Below are 24,678 nucleotides of genomic sequence, written 5' to 3'. Positions count from 1 at the left end.
ATGGCTGTAAGAGTGGATGGTAGAGATGGGATAAAAGACAAGATTGTTGGAAGAGGTAAGAATTTATTGTTAGAAGCCAGGATAGTAGGTGGATTATCTGTATGTGTGGTAAAACCCGATAACATAGTGACAGGTATAGTAGTAGAGGAAAACCTATTAAATGAGGCAAGTGCTAAAGTCTCATGTGAAGGGTAAGGAAAAAGCAGGGTATTGATGCATGATTGTGTTATGAAGGGATGTAGGCAGTATAGTCTTATGGCATTTGCTTCAGAGAACATTGGATTTGGGGATGGTGAGAGAAGAAATAATTTAGACACAGTAAGAAAGAACAAGAAAGACAATTATCCTACCACAAAGCCCTTTACCTCATAGGGTGGTAAAAAAACAAAACAACTATCACAGGAAAGAGCTTTAGGAAACCATTTTCCTTTAGAGAAAGAAGGTGAGGAGATTGCTTAAAAAATAGTGGGGGTTTTTTGTTTGTTTTGTTTTGTTTTGTTTTTTCTGATGATGACCATGAATTCCAAAGGGAAAAGTAGAAGAGTTTGGTGCTTTGCTGGGGTGGGGGTGGTAGTCATGGTAAGAGATGAGAGCTTGAGTTAAATTCAGGGTTATACAGAAACATAGGGGAATAGGAGTTCTTAGTAATGGATATCATATAGGTCTTGGACCTCTTGTGGAGATAAAATGTTTGGCAGTCTTTTTGGAGAAGGTAAGCCATTAATTTTTTTTTTTTTAAGTAGGTTCCATGTCCAGTGTGGATGGAGCCCAATGGGGGGCTTGAACTCACAATCCTGAGATCAAGACCTGATCTGAGATCAAGAGTCAGACACTTAACCAACTGAGACAGCCAGGTCCCCCGGTAGGCCATTAATTCTAATTTTACCTCCCTTCTTCGGGATTGATTTTTTTTAGGAAATGGGGCTGAGCTGGTAGTAGTACAGGGGTAGAAATTAGTGATCTTATTAGGTGCATGAGAAGTTTTCTGGACTTCCTTAAATCCTGATGTTTACATTTAATAAAACTGAGGCAAAGAGAGATTGAATAAATCTCCTTAGTTTCATCAGCAAGCAAGTGGGAAAAGCTGGATACTCGAGCAATTGGACTCCAAAGCAGAGTTCTAACTCTTGTGCTAGAGGCATTCAGGAATGCTTGTTCACTAAACGAATGGATGCAGAGAAACATGTTATTTGGGAAAATGCCTTTCTGGGGGTTAGGGTGATGTCAGTTTGCTAAAGACCCAACACAAGTGAGAGGCAGACCTGCGGATATGGGACTTCCAAGACTACTTCATCATAATGCCGAGTTTTTCTATCTTGTGCCCTCTCTTAGGACATTGTCCTAGAAACCCAGTCACCATGCTATGAGGAAGCCCAATCTGCACAGACAGAAAAGGAGGCTGCAGGCCCTCAGACTCAGCTATCTATCATTGGATAAATAGCACCAACTTGCCATCCATGGAAATGAGCCATCTTGGATATGGATCCCTAACCCTAAATTGTGCTCCCCAAATGATGCCATATGGGGCAAACACAAGCCTTTCCTTTTGAGTCTTGCTCAGATTGCATGAGCAAAATCAAGAACTGTTGTTATTTTAAGCCACAAAATTTAGGAGTTTGTAATACAGCAATAAATAACTGGAACATTCATATACCAAGCTACCTGATGTCCCTGAGCCTTTGTTTCCCTAGCTGTAAAGTGAGGATCAGATTATCAGGCCAGAGGATTGTCATACAGATTCACAAAATGGAAATATACATATTGTGGTACAAGGAGTTACTCAATCAAAGTTGCCTTTCTCCTCATCCCTCTGTAGCCTCCCAGATTAGACAAAGCAACCAGAAGTGTTTCATATGTACATAAGTAGGCAAAAATATTAAAGGAATTAGAAAGCCTACTCTATCTGCTGATTCTCATTGCCAGAATAGCTCAACTTTTACTTCATTTGGGTCTCTGCTCAAATGCCATTTTCCTAAAGAGGTTCATCTGGGTTCCCCTCTATAATAAAGCAGCACATACAGACTCTCCATCTTGTCCCTTTCTACACATTAATATTCATTATTCTTCTTCATAGTGCAGATCACCTGAATATTATATATTTGTGTGTCTATTATACTCTCTCACTCCACTGACATGGAAACTCCATGAAAGCAGGAATTTTCGTTTATGCCCCACTCTTTCTGCAGCACCTGGAACAGTGCCTGACCTACGGCAGGAATTCCGTAAATATTTGTTGAGTGGTTCAGTGAATGAATTCTTTCTGGTATAGTCCCTCCTCTTGTTTTAATTTACTTCTTTCAGATGGCATGCAGAAGAACATGTTGAATGGAACATTGGCTTTAAGATTAGAAAGTCAGACAGACTCTAAGAAAGGAAAAGGCAGTCAAATATGCCAATTACTTCAGAAGGGTAATGGCATATTTTGAAATTTGGAGGCTGCTTCATTAAAATTCATTTTGCGCTACATAAAATAAGGAATAGGGAGCCTGACAGAAATGAAACTCAAATAGGCATTCATTTCCTTTATCTTTTTACAAGACAGATCAATTAGTAATTTTATGGTTGAAAAAACTCATTTTTAAATGTTATGTGGGACTTAGTGTAATATCAAATCTGGCCTAATGTCACCTTTATTAAGGAATTGAAAACACTTTTACATCTGTTCATTCCACTAAAAAAATACCGAGCAGTACATTTTTGCCATTTAAAGTTTATAACGGAGGAGAAAAATGGGCACAGAAATGATCTTGTTGCATAATTAACATCCCAAAAAGTAAAGGCGAATGATCAGCACTGGACTGGAACATTTTGAGCTGCACTTACATTTGTAAACCAAGCTATGGAAACCCTCCCAAACAGGTGTGTTAGAGAGTCCAGATGGCCTCAACGAGAGGCCAGGAAGCCAACACCTTCTGCTGTATTTCTGGCCGCTCTCACAGGCTCAGTGGGTTTGGCTGCATTGGTGCCTTGTGCTGGGGGGCGGCCAAGGGGACACACAGGTGGTGCCGGATGAGAAACAGGGTTTCCAACAAGAGACTGCTGTGCTGCTGGAGAATTGCCTCCCTTTCCACTACCGGGTTATAAAACTAAGATCCAAGTCATTTATGGCTGGTAGAGATCCTAGACACTTTTAGATAAGAGCGCATAGGTGTTATTTAACCTCAATATCCTAACTCAGGCAATTACATTATGCCACCTGAAATTTTCCCTGCGGGTTCAATCAAATCTGGTATTTGCCTTTGCTCTTCAGTCCTGTGTACAGTTGTTGTGCTATTAAGCAGCTGCTGAGCACCACTCTATACAACACAAACAGTGCGTATTCTTTATGAGCTGGATGTTGGGATGAGGATGTGTGCTGCTGGCAAGCCTTCATGTGGATCTAGTTCTAGCAGGATGTTTTGCTAATTATAAACAAGAAAACCTTTGGCCCTTTTGATTGCAAACAGAGCCTTGGGAAAGTGATGCTGATTGATTCATTTGGTCCCTTCCAGCGAGAGTAAGGCAGCAAGGGAGTTTTGCAAATCACAAACTTAATGATGGAATCTTTATCTGGTGGAAGGAACCCCATGGAATGATTGTTGTGCAAACAGACCTACTGAGAGGCATAGGCAAAGTACTGTGATGGAGGCCACGCCTTTCTTCTCTCCCTTTAGCTTTTCCACCAACTTTCCTCCATTTAGCATTCGTGTTCTAGAAGAGGCTTACCCATGGATGTGGAACCAATTTAGAGGAATGCTGAAAGGCTCCAATTCTCCAAATACCCACCTTCTCATTCTCATACAGGATTCTGTTGGGTTAAGATTTTGCATTTTCAGAAAGGATCATTAAAATCAGTGTGTTGATTTAGAAAACTAATCACAGCTACATGTGTTATTCCAGCAGTTTTTAAAGAGTTCCCTGGACAAATAGAGCAAAGGAGATTCTCACAGAGGACAAACTCCCAGGGTGTGTCCAGGGCTGTGTCTGATTTCAGGATTACTAGAGGTCCACCCTTCTATCACTAGTAGGGAGCTTCCAACGGACAAGTGAGGGAAGGAGGCATTGTTGTAGGAATAATATTCAGTGCATTTTAACTTACATAAAGAGAAATAATTTACTAATACTAGTTCCTTGGCAAAGAAAGCGGATAGCCAAAATGTCTGTGTGTAAGTCCTTTTATACATCTCTTTTTGTAAATCTATAGTTGCAGAGAGAAATTTAACTTGCTCAACCAATACACTCTCCTGTATAGAAGTCTGAGTTAGTCCTCAAAGTTTTAAAATAAAATCTTTCAAGCATTTCCAACCCCCCCCCCCCGCCCCAATAGACCACTTTTTATCAATATTAAAATCTGTTGGAGCACTTTGTGTCACTTAGAATTGGGATGGCTTCATACAACAAAAACCTCAAATGTGGCTTAAACAGAGTTTTCTCACATGACCAGAACTCTAGGGGTGGGCAGTCCATAATTGAGGCAGTTGTTTTAGGAAGTCATCCAAAGCTAGGCTCCTTCTACCTCCTGGTCTGCCATTCTTAGCCTATGTCTTTTAACTTCATGATTGTAAAATGACTACTATACTTCAGACACTGCATCTGTATTCCAGCAAGAGGAACAGAGAAGAATAAGCAGCAAAAGATTCATACAGGCTGAGTCTGTCCCTTTTGACAGGAAAACAACATTGTTCTCAAAATCTCCACTGGGAGACCGCCCCTCACTAGACACACCCGGGCCACATAATCCCCTAGTTTCGGGGAAGTGTAAGGTGGTAAGTTCTTTTAATTGGCCTAAACTGTTCATCACTGCTATCCTGAATGAAATCAGAGCTGATAAGGAAGTAAGGGTTATAAATTAAAAAATTCATTATTAATAAGAAATTCAAGTTATGAATAAAAAAGAGGAAAATAGATATTGTAGGTTGACAAGCAGTGGGTGCCACAGATGTCACTAATGAACTTCATAAACTCCATTGGGTATCTTCATTTTCCTTCTTACCATTGACCTTGAGGATGTGCAGATGCAAATTGTCTTGAGTATGAACCAACATCTATGGTCCCCAGAAAAATTCCCATCAGTGGTAACTTTACTATTTAAAGGATTTATAGTCTCAGACATACTCCTGTCCTTCTTCTGTATGAACCTTAGGCACACAGTGTTGAAACTTAACTTCTGTCCACTGTTGGAGAGGAAAATCTCTTCCTCTATCTCTTACATTCAGTCTTGGGGGTCTGTGAATTTACCAAAAGATAGATCAAGAGGAGAAAAGGCACAGAATTTTTAATAGTTACATGCATAGGAGTTCATAGAAAAGTGACAGTCAAGGGGCACCTGGGTGGCTCAGTCATTTAAGCATCTGACTCTTGATTTTGGCTCAGATCATGATCTCAGTGTTGTGAGATGGAGCCCTGCATTGGGCTTCCCACTCAGTGGGGAGTCTGCTGGAGAATCTCTCTCTCCCTCTGCCCCTCCCAGCAACTCACACACACATTCTCTCTTTAAATAAATAAATAAAATCTTAAAAAAAAAAAAAAAGAAAAGAAAGAAAAGTGACAGTCAAAAAAATGGTTAGACTCGGCAACTTATACACCATTTTAACAAAGGAAGGAAAGTTGGGACTTCAAAGGACAATAAATTATAGGCAAGGGACTAGAAATACACCAGGCAGCTGATGGGAGATAAGAGTTATTTTAGTAAGGTCTGTTTGTACAAACTCACCTTGGTGTTGACTCTCTATCCCAGGTGACAGTCACTCCTCTTCCTGGTAAAATGGGGTCACCTTCACAAAGGGAAATTTATGTTCTGCTTTTAGGCAGATAGCAGGGAGGGCAGAGAACTCTTTCTGCATCTGTTGGTTCTCAATTGCCTTCAACTCAAAGTAATCCTTATGTCAAAATGGCATATTTTGGGGTGGCATATCCTGATCCCCCATCAACACCTATCCGCAGGATCCCTCCTGTATTATCATTTGTCGAGCAAAGAAAAGTTGACAATTTTATAGCAAAATTTTATTTATGTCTATAAGAGTCTGAAGTTGAAAGTCTCTAAGTAGAGGAGTCTGTGTATAGGTGTTAAATTAATTATAATAAACCTCACAGTTGGTTGTGGTCCAACAATGTATTGACACTGAAAGCTCGGAACAGCTGTACTAGACAGTAAAGTTCGTCCACTGTTCTTTACAATGGGGTTAACATTTCATCCAGTTGACAGAATGAGACCCAGGACACACAATGTTTATGGTTGAGTACGAGAGGCACAGAGAAGAGAAAATGAAATGCTGACATTGAGGAAGCTGCTAGGATAAGCAGTCACCAGATGGGAGGACAAAGCCCACTGGAAAGTAGAAGGTAACTTTGAAATCCAACTTAACCTTCTCCCTGAAACCAGGAGGCCAAATTTGCTTCTGCGGGCTAGAGCCAGATGCCCTAATTGTTACCCTATTTGCTTTAAACTGAATCCTTTTAGGTAAGCATTTTTATATTTAACTGAGAAGCATTAGATTTATGAATTATGTTTCAGTGGGCTCTTCAGTTATAAAACATTGTCTTTTTTTTTTTTTCTTTTGCCTTGATTTCAAGAGTCAGTAGGTGAAATTATTGACCCAAGATTGGGTCATTGTTATGAAATGCAAACTATGGTTGTTAAATTGAATGGAGGGGAGGAATGCACTTGAAAAAATTCAAATTCATTTTCACTTCCCTCTGGTCACTAATGGCCTAGAGAAAGAACTCTTCCAGAAAACACTATGATTAGCATTATGTAAACAGAGCCTTAATCTAGGCTCTCAATGGCCCCTTGGAAGTGTCCTCAGGCCTGACCCACGCCCAGGTCTAGGTGGGAAAATGTTTATTCTCTACTATTAGGTGTCTGTTTAAAAGCTAATTCTTCTTCCACTGCTACTGAGGAATAGAAGAGTTTCTGAACAGTCTGTTAAAAGGCAATTTAACTAAGACGAAACACAAGATAACTGTTTCCAGTAAAACTGCAGGAAAAAGTCAAGAAAGCAGAGTGAATTTTCTAATATGGAATCTGGCCAAAACAAAGGCTAACTCATTTCCATTAGGTCTTTAATGGCCACAATTTTAGGGCCACTGCCTCTTCCATTAAAATGTCTCTACTATGGTTTTGAACTGTCCCTCCTCAATGTTGCTGAATCCTAAGGTATTAAATTGGCCATTCTGCTTTCCATGTTTCGTTATATGTGTGGGTTTTTTTTTTTTTTTAAGATTTATTTATTTATTTTAGAGTGTGAGAGAGAGCACAAGTGGGGAGAGGGGCAGAGGGAGAGAATCTCGAGCAGACTCCCCTCTGAGCACAGAGCCCAAGACAGGGCTAGATCCCAGGACCCAGGAGATCATGACTTGAGTCAAAACCAGGAGTCGGGACGCTTAAACGACTGAGCCATCCAGGCACCCTTCATTGTGTGTGTGTGTGCGCGTGTGTGTGTGTGTGTTTTAAGTTTTTATTTATTTATTTGAGAGAGGAAGAGAGCACATGAGAGGGGGGAAGGTCAGAGGGAGAAGCAGACTCCCCACTGAGCAGGGAGGCCGATGCGGGACTCACAATCCGTGGACTCCAGGATCATGACTGGAGCCGAAGGCAGTCGCCCAACCATTAAGTTTATTTATTTTTTTTTAGTAATCTCTACACCCAACGTGGGGTTCAAACTCATGACCCTGAGATCAAGAGTCGCATATTCTTCTGATTAAGCCAGCCAGGTGCCCCCCATGTTTCATTGTTTTATTATTATTATTTATTAACCTCAAAGCTTCCCTTTAAATGTTCACCAGTCCAGCTGACAGACAACAGTCCTGTCTCCATTTTGCTGTTTCTGTTTGCCATAATTTCTCTCATTAGCCTAAAGTACATTTTAATTGAATGAAACCATCAATTTGTATTCAAGTTAGATAAAAACTCATAGCCTTCCCTTATTGTGGTTCACCTTATTAAATGGCCTGTACAAGATATGCTGACCTTGAGTTTGAAACTCTAAGTTCAGAGATTTGCAAATTTCTGGGGATCTTGAGGATAGGGTCACAGGACAGAGGGCATCAAGAACTTCTCAATTTTAATAATAATAATAGTAAGATCCTACCTCAGCTGGGCCACATTTAACCTGGAAATGGAATGAAATGGAAAACCAGATTGTTTTATAATTGACAGCTTTGTCTCTCAGCAGATGGCTGTAATCTCCTGCATGTGCCAAACACAGACTCAAGGATTTTTGAGTTTGTAGTGAAAACAGAAAGGACAAATATTTATCATAATTACAACATTTTGTGCATTGGATATAGTTTCACAGCCTTTTAATCCTCCTTGATTAGAAAATACAGAGTGATTTTTTTTTCTTGCCGTTTGAAGAAGTTTGTTTACCAACACTTTGAGAAACATTTCAAGTTTTAATAAATATAAAGCTAGGTCATACAGAAATAGAAAACATCTCTCTTTTTAGTTTACTTCCTAGTGAATCTATACGTCCCATTCGGGGAGCTTGAATCAGCACTATAGCCCCCAGTCAGCAACTACAGCACTCAAATTCAAGAAGCATTGTCGTCAACTCTAGATTTATCTGAAGAAATGATCCAGTTTTTAATATTTTTTCTTTCCACTCATTACTGTTGGTTAGTTCTTGTCAAGAAGGTCAGTTGGGGATCTCTGGAGTGATTTACATAATTAGGTTCTCTGTGTAGTTTATGGAAATTACTTTTGGGGCAACTTGACCCGCACCTGATTAATCCCATCAGATTATGTCCACCTCCATTGTTAATAAATCATTAGTCAGCATCTGTATTATGATCATCCTGAAAAGTACTGAGCTATTTCCAGAGAACTGCCAATTGTAATTCAAATGTAAAGTCCTTGGACTGAAGTCAAGGTTTCCCTTCAGTTTTGGAGTAATGGGTGAAAATAATCAGAAACTGCACCAGCAAATGTGAGTTCAAGACACACCTCCTTCACTTTAAGTTTTGGTGCCTTGGGCAAGGCAATTAGCATTTCTTAGACTATTTCCTGACTTGGAAAATGCTAAGCATTTCAGATTGTTACTTTGAAGGGCACCTGGGAGGCTCAGTCAGTTGGGCATCAACTCTTGGTTTCAGCTCAGGTCATGATCTCAGCGTTGTGAGATTGAGCCCCAAGTAGACATCCGGGCTCAGTGTGGAGTCTGCTTGGAATTCTCTCTCTCCCTCTCCCTCCCTACCCCCTTTCTAAAATAAATAAATAAATAAAATCTTAAAAAAAAAAAGATTGTTACTTTGACAAATATGTCCAAGTATTATACACATGGCTACCCAGATTCTTACTTGTAGCCTTTGATTATCACATTGGTGATATTTTGCATAGTACTATTGCCAGATCACACCATGGACTATTAGTGTTCCCTTCACTACTTAAAATAGAGTCATTAATGTCTTTAAATCTAATCAGATTAAAAAGCCAATTCTAGAAGCGCTAGAACCAACTCAGAAAATTCATCTTTAAGATTCTGTTCTTCCAGAATGACTCTCAGTACCAAAATTTGTATTAGTCAGGGTTCTCCAGAGAAACAGAACCAATAGAGAGAGAGAGAGGCAGATAGAAAAACAAAGAGAGACAGAGACAGAGAAAGACAGATAGAGACAGTGAGACAGGAGGTAGAGAGAGGAGGGAGAGGGAAAGAAAGGGAGAGAGATTTATTATAAAGTATTGGTTCACACTGTTATGGAGGCTAGCATGTCAAAAATCTGCAGGGTGGGCTGGCAGGCTGGAGACCCAGGAGAGCCAATGTTCCAGTTGAGTCCAAAGGCAGTCTGCTTTAGAACCAGGAAAAACTGATGTTGCAGATACAGTTTGAAGGCAGTCTGCTGGAGAATTCTCCCTTGCTCAGGGGAGACCAGTCTTTTTATTCTATTCAGGCCTTCAGCTGACTGGATGAGGCTCATCTGCTTTACTCAAAGTCTACTAATTTAAATGTTAACCCCATCCAAAACACCTTCATGGAAACACCCAGAACAAGTTTGACCAAATGGCACCCCATGGCCCAGGCAAGTTGACACATAAAATTAATCACCATACTCAGTAAAGTCACCCCACAATAGATTTTCCCTGCTTTCCACTTCTGCATTCATATTACCACTAGAGTGAACCTTAAGTGCAAAGCAGATCACATCATTTCCTGCTTAAAACTATTCAATTATTCTACCTTTCCCAAAGGACAAAGGCCATAGGCCTTAAAACCAACTGTAAGCCTCCTCCATTTCTCACCTGACTTTAATCTCTCTTTCCAAGTGTACTTCCTACACCTCAGAACTATTCCCATCCCACCACATGAGCTCCTTCTATTCTAGCCTACAGAATTATTTACATTTCTAACAACACACCAAATTTTCATGCCTCCATCTTTATCCATATTCTTCACTCTGTCTTCACCCCTCCCCAATATACCCGTCCCCAAATATATTTGCCTATAAAACATGTATTCAAAATCCAAGAACCATCTTAAACATTTCCTCCTCAGAGATCCCTTTATTGACTTCCAATCAAAGTTATTTCCTTCTTGATCTTACCACTGTAGCATCATTCTGAAATACCCTCATTTTCTCTTTGTGTCTGGCTATAAGCTCTGTTAAGTCCAGGAACTATCTTCTTTTGTTCCTTGGTGTCCCTTGTGGTGTCTGATTCCCTTTAGGAACTCAAAAATTGTTTGTAGAATGAATGAAAGAGGAGGGATTAGATGAATAAATTGGGGCCTACTTTGGTAATCAGTGGGGGGATCACTAAAGGTTTTTAATTTAAAACCTCTTCTTGAAAGAAGTAAGAAGGAGTTGTATTTTAAGATCAATCTGTCATTGATGGAAAGAAAGGCTGAGGGCAAGATGGAAGAAAGAAAAAAGAAAGCAAGAAGGCTGTGTAGGTGATAGTAGTAATCCAAGGATAAGGTAGGAAGGAGTTAAACCAGACAAATGGATTAGAAATAAGAGATGCTCCTATTTATGAGTATTTCCTCCTTCTTTAGAGCATATGGTAGAATTGCATTTTCTTTGACCCCTTTGAAATTAGGTATGGCTACACGATTTTCTTTGGCCACTGAGATGTGATTGGAAGTGATATGTGCCACGTCTAAACAGAAGCTCAAGGAGCCAGTACCTGATCTGCCACATTCTGATTTTAGATCAGTGATCATGACCATGTGTCAAGATATAACCTCTGTCAGTCTGGCTCTCTGAAAGACAATATTGAGCAGAATTCCTCTGCCAACCTGTATTGGACATGTACTGTGAGTCACTTTTGTTGTGTCAAATAAATGAGATTTTGGAACTGGTTGTTACTACAGCAAAACCTAGCTTATCCTGATTTATCAGGATTTGGAAACTGATAGGAGAGGGTGTGAGTAGCACAAAACACTAACATTTAGCATGAGGGAGTATAAAACTTTCCGCTTGAATGACTGAGTCTGCCACATGTTGTCATGAAATGCACTTCGCAACTGCAGCGCTCCTGTTCACATCTTAATCTATCTGAATTGTGGCCCTTAGAGTTATGTCATGCATAACCTGCATGGATGTACACAGCAGTCCTGGGAATGTTTCATTCAGAAAAAAATATATATTATTTATTGTCCACTGACTCCTAAATGACATTCTGAGTGCTGCAAATACAAAGGCATAATAGAGTTTATCACTCTGGGTGATGTGGTCAGAGGCCAGCAGGATGTGGCAGATGCTCTGATAGATTGACTGTGCACAGAGGAAGAGGCGACCAGCTCTGTGAGTTGTAGTTGAGCTGCAGTTTGAAGGCTGATTTGGAATTGTTCATGCAGAGAAGGAAAGTGGGTCATTTAAGTGCAAGAAACAGGTAAACGTCCATGACACATTGGAGAAACTGCAACAGGTCTTTTTAACTATGGTTTAGGTATACATTTTGGAGATGAGTAAAAATGGTAGGGAAAAGATTAGAAAGTGACGTTGGGGTCATTTTGAAAGATTTTGTATTTTGCTGATGATTTAGTCTTCATTTCTGGAATAAGAGACCCCCTATCTTTTTAATCAGTTGAGTGTTGTATTTAAGTCTTATGTTTTAAAAACACATTAGTAGGAGATTTCTATCATATCATTGATAGAAACAAGGATATTAGATCTAAAAGAGGAAGCTGATACACTCTGCTTGGTTTCTTTTAATTAGCTTTCTGATTTGAAAGATCATTATTATTCGCAAAAAAAAAAAACAAAAACAAAACTTGAGAGTTAAATTTTGTTAATACTGATCACAAAGGATGGATCCAACTCCATCATTGGTGCTACTTTGAAATTTTACTGATTTGAATGTAGCTTGAAATACATGGGCCAATCATTTAGAATCTGGAAATATTTTGTCATGCAAAGAGTGCCTCTCCTAAGGGGATTTGATATGTAATCATGCAGGACCATGAACAATACCACCCAGAGCTAGAGAACTTTTTGAGAACTTATAAAGGGCAGAGGTCACCCAATTATAACCTGAATTTATAATTCCCCTAGAGAGCAAATCCAATTGGATCAGCTTTGTGTCTGATCTTCTTTGTTTTTTGGCTTTTAAAGTCTTCCCCATACTGACATTTACCATGATAGATTGCCACCTGTATCATGGGCAATGATTTCTGGTTAATGTTTGTCAGTTCAGGCATTACTATAAAATGCTAGAGTCTAGATCTGCTGTATCATCAGAATTTGAAATAAGACCTTTAGGCATTCTTCCTACCATGAAATTACTGCTTTCAGCCCTGTGTAGCCCCTTAGTTAACCTATTTATAGGGTTTTCAGATATAGCATTCAATGTTAACAGTTTTAACTGTCTTCTGCTTTTTCACTGAATAAACTAAAAATTGGGCAATAAGGAATATCCTAGTGATGTTGCAAATGACCCATCATGATAACACAACGGGTCCCTGGAACTCTTCATTTGACTATGAAAAAGCACTGAACTTTAAGGCTTTTATACATTGGTGAGGAATTCATGAAAAAGCAGCCTTCAGAATGAAGAGAAAATCAGGGAGTTATAAATGGCCTGGTGAGACATAGATGTCAAAGTAGCGGCCAGATGTTGGCACATCCAAAGTCAAAGGAGAACTTGATTTGAATTTTGATTCATTTGAGGAGAAGGCAAGATAATTATTGCCTACCCAAGGATTATTGTCGCAGGGACCCTGCAGAGCATTCCTCTAAATTGAGAAATATTTGTGCTAGGGAATCTAGTGCCTGGCACAGAGTAATCACTCCATTAATACTAGCTATTAATATCACTGTTCCACTGAACTGAGAAATAAATTGAAAATTTCAAGTTGAACTTAAAATCAAGTATTCCTTTGGCTTTTATACTAATTAACACATAGCCTATGATTCAAGCTATATACATTTTTAATCCTTCTGCCAAATTCACAATGTGATGAGGTCCCTGCCCCTTGATAATGCTACAGATGGCAAGACAGCACTGCTGATGTCTGATAATACGTGCTCCCTACCATGTTCAATAGAGATATTTTGAAAAATGTGATTTAACTAAAGGAATCTGTGGAACTGAAAGAACCAACCTTCTCATAATGACATTGACCATTTTGCAGCCTTTAGGAATAACTATAGTTACAGCTTTAGGAAAATGCAACATATTCCAGACATTTCACTAGGTCTCATGTTTACAACCATTATCACATTTGATTTTCTCAGCAGTCTTATGAGGTAGATATTCTTACTTCTCTTCACATATGAGGAAACTGAGATTCAGGCCCTGGCCCTCATCACACAGTCAGTAATTGGTGGGCTGTGATTTGAATCCAGACTGATGGAATCCAAAGTCTGTGTTTTTAATCACTACCATTCACGGCTCTTCCACTAGTGCAAGTTCAGTGTGAGCTTTATTCCTCTCTTTGCATTATTTTATGCATCAAGAGGCTTCACAAATGTGATTCCTTAGACTGTCTAAATGATTGAGTGAACCTCAATGCAAGGATTGTTAGGTTTCTCTGAAACACCCTTTCTTTGATAAATCTCTCAAAGGGAATAGTCCAGGGATAATAAATCGAGGCATCTTGGGGACTCATGGGAATTTACCTCTGTGATTGATGGAATGAGCAGGCTGTCACCTGCATATGTAGTAAATAAAGCCATGGAAATGCATGAGATTGCCACCTGAAAATTGACATTGGTTTGTTCATTTTCTTACAGGAAGAATACAATTGAAATGAAGGGAGCTGAGGGGAACCATAAGAGTGATTGATGGAAAGATACAGAGTTTAGATTAGGAAGCTGGAAAAGAAAATAGAAGGCTTTATTATTATTATATTACTATGTCTTCAAAGTATGCCAGCACCCTTTCTTCAGTGCAATCACAAAGTATACAGCATGCTACTAGGCACCATGGAAGAGAGAGACAGAGAGACTGAGGAAGAGGGAAGGTGGGAGATGTGCTCTCTGCCCTTAAGGAACCAATGTTTTAATTAATATATTAAAAATTAATTTACACTGGGTTGAAGGGCATGCACATGAACAGTACGAGCACATGTTCATCACCCAAGGCCACCTTTACTGATCATTTCATATAATTTGTCTCTAAGCAAATGGGCTTTCTAAAAAAGAAAATTCAAGCTCTCTTGACCAGCAAAGGTTAAGCAGGATGTGAAATGCAATGTGTCAAAGGCATGCAGACAAAGCATTTTTTAAATAGACAAAGGAAAGAAAACCAAGGCAAAAGCCTGTCTTTTATGATATGGCAAAGGAAGGCAGATAATTAATGACCCAAGTGCCAGAGAACCTTGGTGCCTTCATTTACCTCAAATTTTAGTAAGGGAATTATTTTAAAGAACTGATTACAAAAAATACTCACCCAGGGTTATTTAAATATGGATTTTTCAGCCTTATATTTTATACTTCAAAAATGTATTTACTTTTAATTTGTATGTGATATAAAGTGCAGACATTTTTGTGGGTCTGAGATAATCATCAAGGTACCTTCCAAGGGTACTTGGCCAACTCTTTAGAAATCGTTAGGTATCAACTTCCAAACCACAGTCACATGGAAGTGATAATGGAATAGAGTAAGCATTATGTTAAGAGGAAATAACAGGAGGTGAAAGAATCAAAAAGAGAAGAAAAATATTCTCCTTTAAATGCAAGGATACAGGAGGATAACAACTTCTAACAGACCGTGAATTTGGGCTTCCATGGAAAATTGTGAATATTTCCCTTTGAGACATTTCAAACTAGGGTGAATCATGTTTCTAGTAAAGTCTTTCTAATTAATTCTTCTGTATCTGTCTGTAGGATGTGGGATTAGCTGTGCCTCTGACTCCCATGCCCTTTCCAGGATTTAATTCCAGCTGGAAAACTTTAGTGTGAAACCACACTTCCATCCTTTAAGGTCATAGCTGTTAAGAACTTGCTCATGAGTGTAGGCTATTGTTTCCTCTGAAGAAACAGTTCCCCGAGAGTGACGTGGCTCAAGGACAACAGTGCACATGGTAGGCATTAAACAAATGCATGTTGAGTGTTTTTGAATTGATAGACCCTGACCACCATTGGAGAACATCTCTCTCCTGTTGACCTCCCTAGTATAAAATCTATCTCCCTTTCATTGTCCTCATGATAAAGGATAGATTCAGAATCCAGATTTAGGATTCTGTCAGTGGTCAAGCCCTTTGCCATTTAGACTAGTCACCACTCACTGCTCACTTGGGTTTTGGAGGCAAATAATGACTGCCACTCAGGTTTAATGATAGTTTCACTTTGAAGTGTTCAGAAGAAAAAGACACCTCAGCACAAAATAATGTTCTCTCTGGATTACTATGATCATCTGAGACTAGAAGATGAAAAGGAAGACTCTTTGGTACTATAAGCTATTTAGTACCCATCAATACACAGCTCATCCTTTTTGGACAAAGGATATCACAGAGATAAGGCCGAATTAGAAGGTGAGGAAGTTGTTGTGGGCAAACAGAGGTGGTATTTTATTGCATAGACCTCTGCCCAGAGGGAGCTTCAAAAATTCCTCATACCCTGGGCCAGATGAAGGCTTTAAATCTCACCAAGAGCATTGTACATCTGGACTGGTATCTTCCAGACTATGCATTAATCCTGGAAGACTGGATACGCATGTTGTTTTCCCATAGCTGAGATTTTAAAATACCCCATAGTGTCTCTCTTTTTACTTTTTGGATTAGTGTCATTTAAATGTCTTGGTTTAAAGGTGTCAGTGAAAAAGCTAACAGAACTTCATTTGAAAAAGAAGGGTGCTAAGAGACATGATAAATTAAAATCAACCTCAATCCAGTTAATACTGAGGCTCTTTTCAATAAAAGAATGATTTAAACTGAAATGAGCAGAACTCTTGATTAACCAGAGATTCAGTCATAATTTCTTGAAAGCTTAAAATGAGGACAAAAATCATATTTTTAGGCAATTTAGAATTTAAATACACGTATAAAAGCACACATATAAAATTTATTCCTTGGTAACTTAAAAGCCTCAGCATACCAGTGAGAATAACTGATTTATTAAAATTCAAGGGAAAAAATCAGAAGTTAAAGTTCACCCGATCAACATAACTGGTGGTCATTTTTACAACAGTTTAGACCCCTGAAGGGAAAAAATGTCTTTAAAGTTTGATTATCTGTTTTTGTTTGATTGTTTTGATTTTTGCTTTTCATTTTTCTTACATTTGCTTTTTGCTTCATGGTTCCTTCAAACCAAATATTTTTATATTCTGTTACAGTAAGATTTAAAAAAACATCCAATGACTTAAACAATCATAAGACAGCTCTGAAGTGGCAGAGAATGAGTCTAAGACTGTCTGACACCAATAATTTTGCTATTTCCACTACGCATGGTGACTATGATTTCTTCATTTGTAAAATAAGGGTAATGTCTACTTCACAAGGTTTAAGAAGATAACATACATTTAATATGTAGAGCATGTCTGACATCTGGTAGGTATCCACAAAAAAAGTGTGATGATAGTAGTACTAATGGTGGTTATTGCTATTACAAGAAAATGGGCCGGAAGGACTGGTCCCCTGAATGGTCTGAGAATAATATCCTAAGTTCTTTAAAATAAAAATAACTGTGACTGTGGAGTACAAACTAATTATCTCCAAAATCTGCATGCACTTATTTCTTGCAAGAACAGATATTTTCTCCAATAGATTTGGTCATGCACCATAGATCACAGTTAAGTGTTGACTGGGTGGAGGATATTTTGCAGTGGTCCATAAAGAGGAAGAAAAAAATTATGGCCACTTCAAAAATTCTATCACAATGACTAGAAGGCACTAGATAACTAGGCACTAGAAGGCACTGCTTAATAACTACCTCTTGAAAATTCTTTTCATGGGCTAGAATATGAAGCTCAACCCAGAATCAGAGGAACCTAGTTTAAACCAAAATAAACACAAAAACACATTTTATACAAGCACGCTTGTATTTTAGCTTATAATAAATGAAGATGTTCTAGCTATGTTTACTATGTTCAGAGGTCTCTTATATACACAGTTGTGTCACAATGGCAGGAAAAAGGTTGGAAACTGCCAAAAAAGAAGTCTGCTTAAGGTAAGAAGCTTATGATAGCCCACTAAAAGGGCAGAAAAAGCAGGTTTAACATCCTGTATGGGTGGGCTCTGTCCCACCCTCTCAGCTCTACAATCATCTGAAGGAAAAATCCTGAAGTGGACTAGAGAGAAAATTATCAATAACCTCAGGGTCAAAGGTTTTTCCTATTTGCGTGCAATTTCTCTCAGAGGATATACTTCTCTGGTCTTTGTTTCATTTTATAAAATACACATGTATACATACATACACACCCAGACTGATAAACAAAGTAGCTGTAGCAGTAAAAATGTCTGGCTTTCAAGATAGAATGGGTAGAGTGTATCAATGTCCCATTTTATTTTTATTTATTTATTTTTTAAAGATTTTGTTTATTTATTTGACAGAGAGAGACACAGCAAGAGAGAGAACACAAGCAGGGGGAGTGGGAGAGGGAGAAGCAGGCTTCCCGCGGAGCAGGGAGCCCGATGCGGGGCTCGATCCCAGGACCCTGGGATCATGACCTGAGCCGAAGGCAGACCCTTAACGACTGAGCCACCCAGGCACCACCTCAATGTCCCATTTTAAATCGGAGGGGGAGACGAACTATGAGAGACTATGGACTCTGAGAAACAAACTGAGGGTTCTAGAGGGGAGGGGGGTGGGGGATGGGTTAGCCTGGTGATGGGTATTAAAGAGGGCACGTACTGCATGGAGCACTGGGTGTTATACACAAACAATGAATCATGGAACACTACATCAAAAACTAATGATGTAATGTATGGTGATTAACATAACATAATAAAAAATCACTTTTAGCAATTCTAATTTATGAGTGTGACTTAAAAGTAATACTAGACTATTTAATACACTTGGAAATTATTACTTGATTCTAACACCTCTGTAACATATTCATCTTCAAATCCGCAGCAGCATCCCATTACCTACACCCCACCTAGGAAAATAAGGGACCAATATGAGTAGAAAATTTTCCACCTGAGGAAACTGAAAAAGGAATGCTTCTTAGCTGCTTTAGATCAAATCCCAGCAACGGAATAGAATCTAGTTTCTCACGTCTTTTCCCCGCCTTATTCACACAGCAGTATTGGGTAATTAAAGGAAAAACAGATACGGAAAATTCCTCTGAGAACATTAATTCTCTGTGAAATTTCATTATTTTATCCATAAATGGTATGATGTAGGTTATAAAGTAGTCAGATAGCAATTGTGTTAGAACAGGCCACAGTGTAAATTTTTTTTAAATACTAAATTTCATCATCAAAACAGAATTGGAGATCCCGTAAATGAATGTGGGCTTTAATCTTTGATTGAATATAAGACTCACACTCAACTGTGTGACTATTTTGCACATCATCAGAAAGAGAGAAAATTTCCCATTAGCTGTTGCATCAAGTTTTTAGACCAGGAAAAGAGTCTTGCTCAGTAAAACTAAAAACAAAACCAGGTCTTAGCCAATTTGATTTCTCTTTGCAGAGTTGACCTAATAGGGTGGCTTGGGTAAAACCTTTGCTGGTTGGTTTTGCTTTTTTGGTGTTTTTTTGGATTTTGTGTGTTTGTTATTTTATGAGCTAAAGGAGAAGGAATCATTAATAGATGAGCCTAAGGCATTCTGAAATATACTTGCTAAATAATAAACTTATCAATTTCTTCCAAATGAATAAATTATTAATTCTCATCCAACTCGACCAAACCTAACAGTCAGAGAATGCAGGTGCTAAGGAAGAGAAATGAATCTCAGCAGAGTGTATAGTAAGCAATGGGAGGGTCAAGGCTGACATTAGATAGGAATCTTAGAGACAGTGCCTTAAAACACAGGAAGGGCAATGTTCAATTAAACATTAGGAGAATCTATTGCAATTTTAAACACTTTCAGCTACACAGCAGAGAAAATGCCGAAGGGCAGGAAAAGGCGCCCACCTGAAACTTTTGAGATCCATCAATATTGATTCACATCTCTAGTAAAAGTATTAATTCTACACTAGAACTAACATTGGTGATGGAGAGATGTGAATGTGTCCAGCCCTTTTCAAATGTGATGTTTTAAGCATATATCCTCACATATTTATTTATTTCAATAACTCAGGGCAAGTTTTCCATTTTTCTAAGGGTGAAGGTGGTTTTTCCATGATTCCCTCAAATTCTCTATGTGTCAGGAACTTGAATAGAGCGCAGGAGAGAAGTCCTGTCACTGATCCATACTGATGAAGCCTCATCTGGAAGATACTATGAAGGAAGGCTAGGGACTGGAATCATCTGAAGGCTGTTCACTTTCATGCCTGGTGATTGATAATGGCTCTCAGCTGGGACTTGATCTAGGCCTGTCAACCGGATCATCTACAGGTGGCCTCTTCATGGAGCCTGGGATTCCTCAAACTTTGGTGGCTGGGATCCAAAAGTGAGTGTCCTAGAGAAAGAGCCAGATGGAAGCTATGTCACCATTTGTGTCCTAGCCTCAAAAGTCACACCGTGTCTTCCTTTGCATTCTATTTATTGGGCAGTCACAAAGTCACCTACATTCAAGGGGTGAAAATTAGACTCCACCTTCTGATGGGAGAAATGTCAAGGTTCTACAATTGTAGAACTGGAAACACAAAAACATGGACAGTTTTTGAAACATGGTCTGCCACAGTGATTATTTCTTTTTCTTTTTCCTTCTCTTTTCTTTCTTTTGTGTGTATGTATGGGTGTGTGTGTGTGTGTGTGTGTGTGTCCTGTCTGTGCTTTCTTATAGTTTCTAGAAAAAAATAAGTCATGCATGGAGAGCACATTTCCAGTAAATTCTAGTGTTATTTTGGTCATCTGCTATGAATCAGCTCATTTCAGATTAATAACTTTTGTACCTGGGGTTATTCTGGTAGGTCTACCAGATATTTGTTCTGACACAGACATTTTGGAGTTTATACTTGAGGATAAAAACAAACAAACAAACTTGAAAGTGTTAGTTGTTGAAAAGAAGTCCAGAATAGGTAAGAAGATGTTTAAAAGTGCAATGAAGACAGATGTTGGATTTGAGTCTATTGAGAAAAAGGATTTAGGATGTGAAGGAAAGATCTCTTTGCTGAAAAGGATTAAGTGTTTCTTGGTGTGTGTAAAGCTTCTGATAATTTTTAGAAATTAGTTGTTTGAATTCAGGACATGTTATTTTTCTGCATATTGTTAAGTCAACATTTTAATTAAAAATGTTTTCATTTATTTATCAATAGATATTGTAGGCTCCTTTTACCGTTCTGGGAATGCAAGAGTGATGCTTTCTTTTTGCATCATGCTTCTCCATGTTTTTGAATACCCTCTTCTGTCCTAGTGCTATTGCTCTAAGTGAGAATACTTATGGATGATGAGCCTGTCGCTCAACTCCCTGGACTGAAAAAGCCAGAATGATAAGAACCTTGAGCTAATGCAAATGGGGGTTAACAAAAACATGGAGAAGAAAGAATGATCTCTTTCTTTGAAAACCACATTCCATGAATATTACTTATTGACTTTATAAATCTACATTGAAAATTCTATTCTATAGAAATAATTTCAAAAGTACATGGCATACTTATTGCAATATTGTTTGTTACAGTAAAAACTGAAAAAGAACTAAAATGGTCATCTACAGGGGAATGTCTACGTAGCATATTCATATCTAGAACAGTATTGCAACCTTAAAATAACATATATCTACTTTCGTGGAAATGTGTTTAATTGGTACATTAAAAAATTTCCAAAATATAAATAGCAGAATCTCATTTTTATAAAAAAAGATATAGAATTTCATTCTAGAGGGCAGACTTAGCACCACTTTAGCTACTCTATATCATAAAAAAATCTCTAGAAATGATCATATATTTTCTTTTTTTTTTTTAAAGATTTTATTTATTTATCTGAGAGAGAGAATGGGAGACAGAGAGCATGAGAGGGGGAGGATCAGAGGGAGAAGCAGACTCCCCACTGAGCAGGGAGCCCGATGTGGGACTCGATCCCGGGACTCCAGGATCATGACCTGAGCCGAAGGCAGTTGCTTAACCAACTGAGCCACCCAGGCGCCCCCATATATTTTCTTTTTAAAATTCACATCTGGTATGTAAATCAAGAAGGAGAATTCTCAATGGATCATAACATATAAAAAATTCTTGAAAGGTGGGAAATGAGAAGAATGAAAGTTCCCAAGACATAGAACACATTTTTCTTCTAGAAAAGTTGGGAGCTGTACCAAGGGAGCTTCATACCCAAGTGTAGTGGATCCTGAGTTCAAGAGTGGTCCTAAGAGTAACCAACTGGTAATCAGAAGGGGGAATCAAGCAGGACAGATTCTGAATAACCCACCCTCTCAGGCCAGAGAGCAACCACAGGGTTTTCAGACTCAGGTGGGCTGGGGATGGGAGGGTGTCTGGCTGTGACAACTTGAGGTCAAGGAAATAGGGTAACACTAAAGGCTACATATTGCGCCAGTAGAATATCCCAAGCCTCTCTACTCTGAGTGAAACCTGCTCAGTCACAGGCCACAGCAGTTCATCTCACCTCTCCTCATAAGTGGACAATCATTCAGTCAACCTAGCAAGGTGTTTCAGCTGTAGAGATGAGAGGACACCAATAGTCACCAATCACATCGTGCTTTTTTTCTGGAACTGGTCCTTTTAGAAGTGTCCCTTTCTTGTTGTGAGTGGTATGGAGTCAGCTCATATGTCTCTGAGACCCAAAAATCGAGAGATTCTTTGTGCCTGGCTGCTGTACCCAGTGGCTTGGTGGTCATCACCATGCCATAAAAAAATGTATTGAGAGCTACACCTACACCATAAGCACTATGGATACTCATTTGCATTACCAAGAGAAAAAGAGAAAGAAGGAAGGTCAAGAGGCTCACAAATGTTCAAAGGCAAAAAGATGATTGGTCTGAATGGTAAGCTTTACCACAAACAGTGCCAGGTTGAGAAAATACAAATGAAAAAGACTATTAAGATGCATGAAAAGAGAAACACCAAACAAAAGAATGATGAAAAGACTCCACAAGGAGCAGTACCTGCATATCTACTGGACAAAGAGGGACAGTCATGAGCTAAGGTACTTTCCAAAATGATTAAACAGGGGTGCCTTGGTGGCTCAGTTGGTTAAGTGTCTGCCTTCGGCTCAGGTTATGATCCCAGTCCCACATCAGGCTCCTTGCTCAGGAGGGAGTCTGCTTTTCCCTCTGCACCCCTCCCCCCAACTCATGTGTGCACACTCTCTCTCTCACTATCTCTCAAAATAAATAAATAAAATCTTTAAAAAATGATTAAACAAAAACAAAAAATGAAAGCAGGAAATTTCTGCCCAAAGTTCCTGCCTGGGAAGAAATAGAAGTATTAAGTTATTCGAACGGGAAAGAGAAAGAAGAAAATATGGAAGAGGATGGTTCTTAAAGTCTGCTGTGTTGGAGATGGCTTTACTCAAAAACCACCTAAATATTAAAGATTCATTAAGCCAATGGGCTTATGTTTCAAGATCAGGTGCATTCAGGGTGGTATGGCTGTAGACGTCTGTGGCTGGGCTTATGTTACAAAAAGGCCGTGTAACTCATCCTGAACTGAATGGCACCTTTTGCCTACCAATACTTGGTATAAAGAAGAGTCTCCTATCCCCACTATACCCAACTTTGAATGTCATTACCAAAGGAACTGTCATTGAGGTGAACATCAGCAAGTTGGGCCTTGTGACATAATGACACAGGAGGCAAAGTATTTGGGGAAGATATGCCCACAGGTTACCAGCAATTCTGAAAATGATAGATGCATAAATGTGGTCCTATGTTTTGACATCAATTTCATACAAGTAACTCCTTATAATTATTGAAGACTACACACCAGTCAAGAAAACCAGCATTACTGTGATGTTTCTGAATACTACCCAACAGCCTTACATGTCCGTAATCATCAAGAATACTATTTATTCTATTGTTAAAAAAAACATTAAAATGGCCTAGTTTAGAAAAAAAAGTCATCAATCATTCGAGAAAAGCCAATACTTTGTTGTTCCTCAATAAAAGATTAGCTTAATCATGAGGACAGAGACTTAGAAGAATAAGCATAACAGGAAGTTTAGAGTAAATATAATTTATATCCTAAAAAATGTAAGAAGATATTTAACCCATAATAAAATTAACCTAATACATAATGGAAATTAAAACTGTCATCATTGTTGGCAAGAATATGGAAAAAATGGAACCCCTGAACACTGTTGGTAAGAATATAAAATGGTGCAGCTGTTATAGAAAATAGTATGGAAGTTCTTCAAAAAAAATTAAAAATAGGGGTGCCTGGGTGGCTCAATCGGTAAAGCATCTGCCTTTGGCTCTGATCATGATCCCAGAGTTGTGGGATTGAGTCCTGCACCAGGCTCCCTGCTCAGTGGGGAGACTACTTCTTCCTCTGCCCCTCCCCCCATTTGTCTCTCTCTCTCTCTCTCTCTCTCTCTCTCTCAAATAAATAAATAAAATCTTTTTAAAAAATAAAATTACCAGATGATCCAGCAATCCTAAGTCTGGGTATTTATCCAAAAGAATTGAAATCAGGATCTCAAACAGATATTAGCACTCCCATGTTCATTGCAGCACTATTCACAAATAGCCAAGATATGGAGACAACTTAAATGCCCATCGATGATGGATGAATGGGTAAGGAAAAGGTGGTATACAGATAAAATGGAAAATTATTTACCTTAAAAAATCATATGTGATAACATGGAGGAACCTTGAGGACATTATGTTAAGTAGAATAAACCAGCCACAGAAGGACAAACACTTCATGATTCCATTTATATAAGCTATCTAAAGTGGTCAAACTCAGAGAAGCAGAGAGTAGCATGGTGGTTTCTGGGCCTGGAGGGAAGGGGAAATGGGGAGTTGCTATGGATGAGTATAAAGTTTCAATTATAGAAGATGAACAACTCCTAGAGATCTACTGTACCACATTTTGCCTGTAGTTAACAACACTTAAAAATTTAAGAGCATAAATCTCATGTTAAGTGTTCTTACCACAATACAATTTTTAAAAAATTTAAAAATAAACAAAACTCTCATCATTGAAATAACACTCGGTAGTTGGGTTGAACAAAAGAAAGGCCATAGTTCAAGAGAAACTAGTAAGCTAGAACCAAGGAATTTTCTGGAATTTAAATAGTTGGAGAGGCAACATTGTGTGG

The 24,678-nt window shown here is 38.7% G+C and overlaps 1 pseudogene; it reads left to right on the top strand.

Moving 5' to 3' along the window:
- On the top strand, window positions 1-23,331 carry LOC116632763 (annotated as a pseudogene).
- The last annotated feature ends 1,347 nt before the right edge of the window (window positions 23,332-24,678 follow it).

Source organism: Phoca vitulina, unplaced genomic scaffold, assembly GCF_004348235.1.
Source record: "Phoca vitulina isolate PV1807 unplaced genomic scaffold, GSC_HSeal_1.0 scaffold7, whole genome shotgun sequence".
In the NCBI taxonomy this organism is placed as follows: Eukaryota; Metazoa; Chordata; class Mammalia; order Carnivora; family Phocidae; genus Phoca; species Phoca vitulina.
Note: the sequence above shows the minus strand (reverse complement) of the source record. Positions and strands in the feature narration are given on the sequence as shown.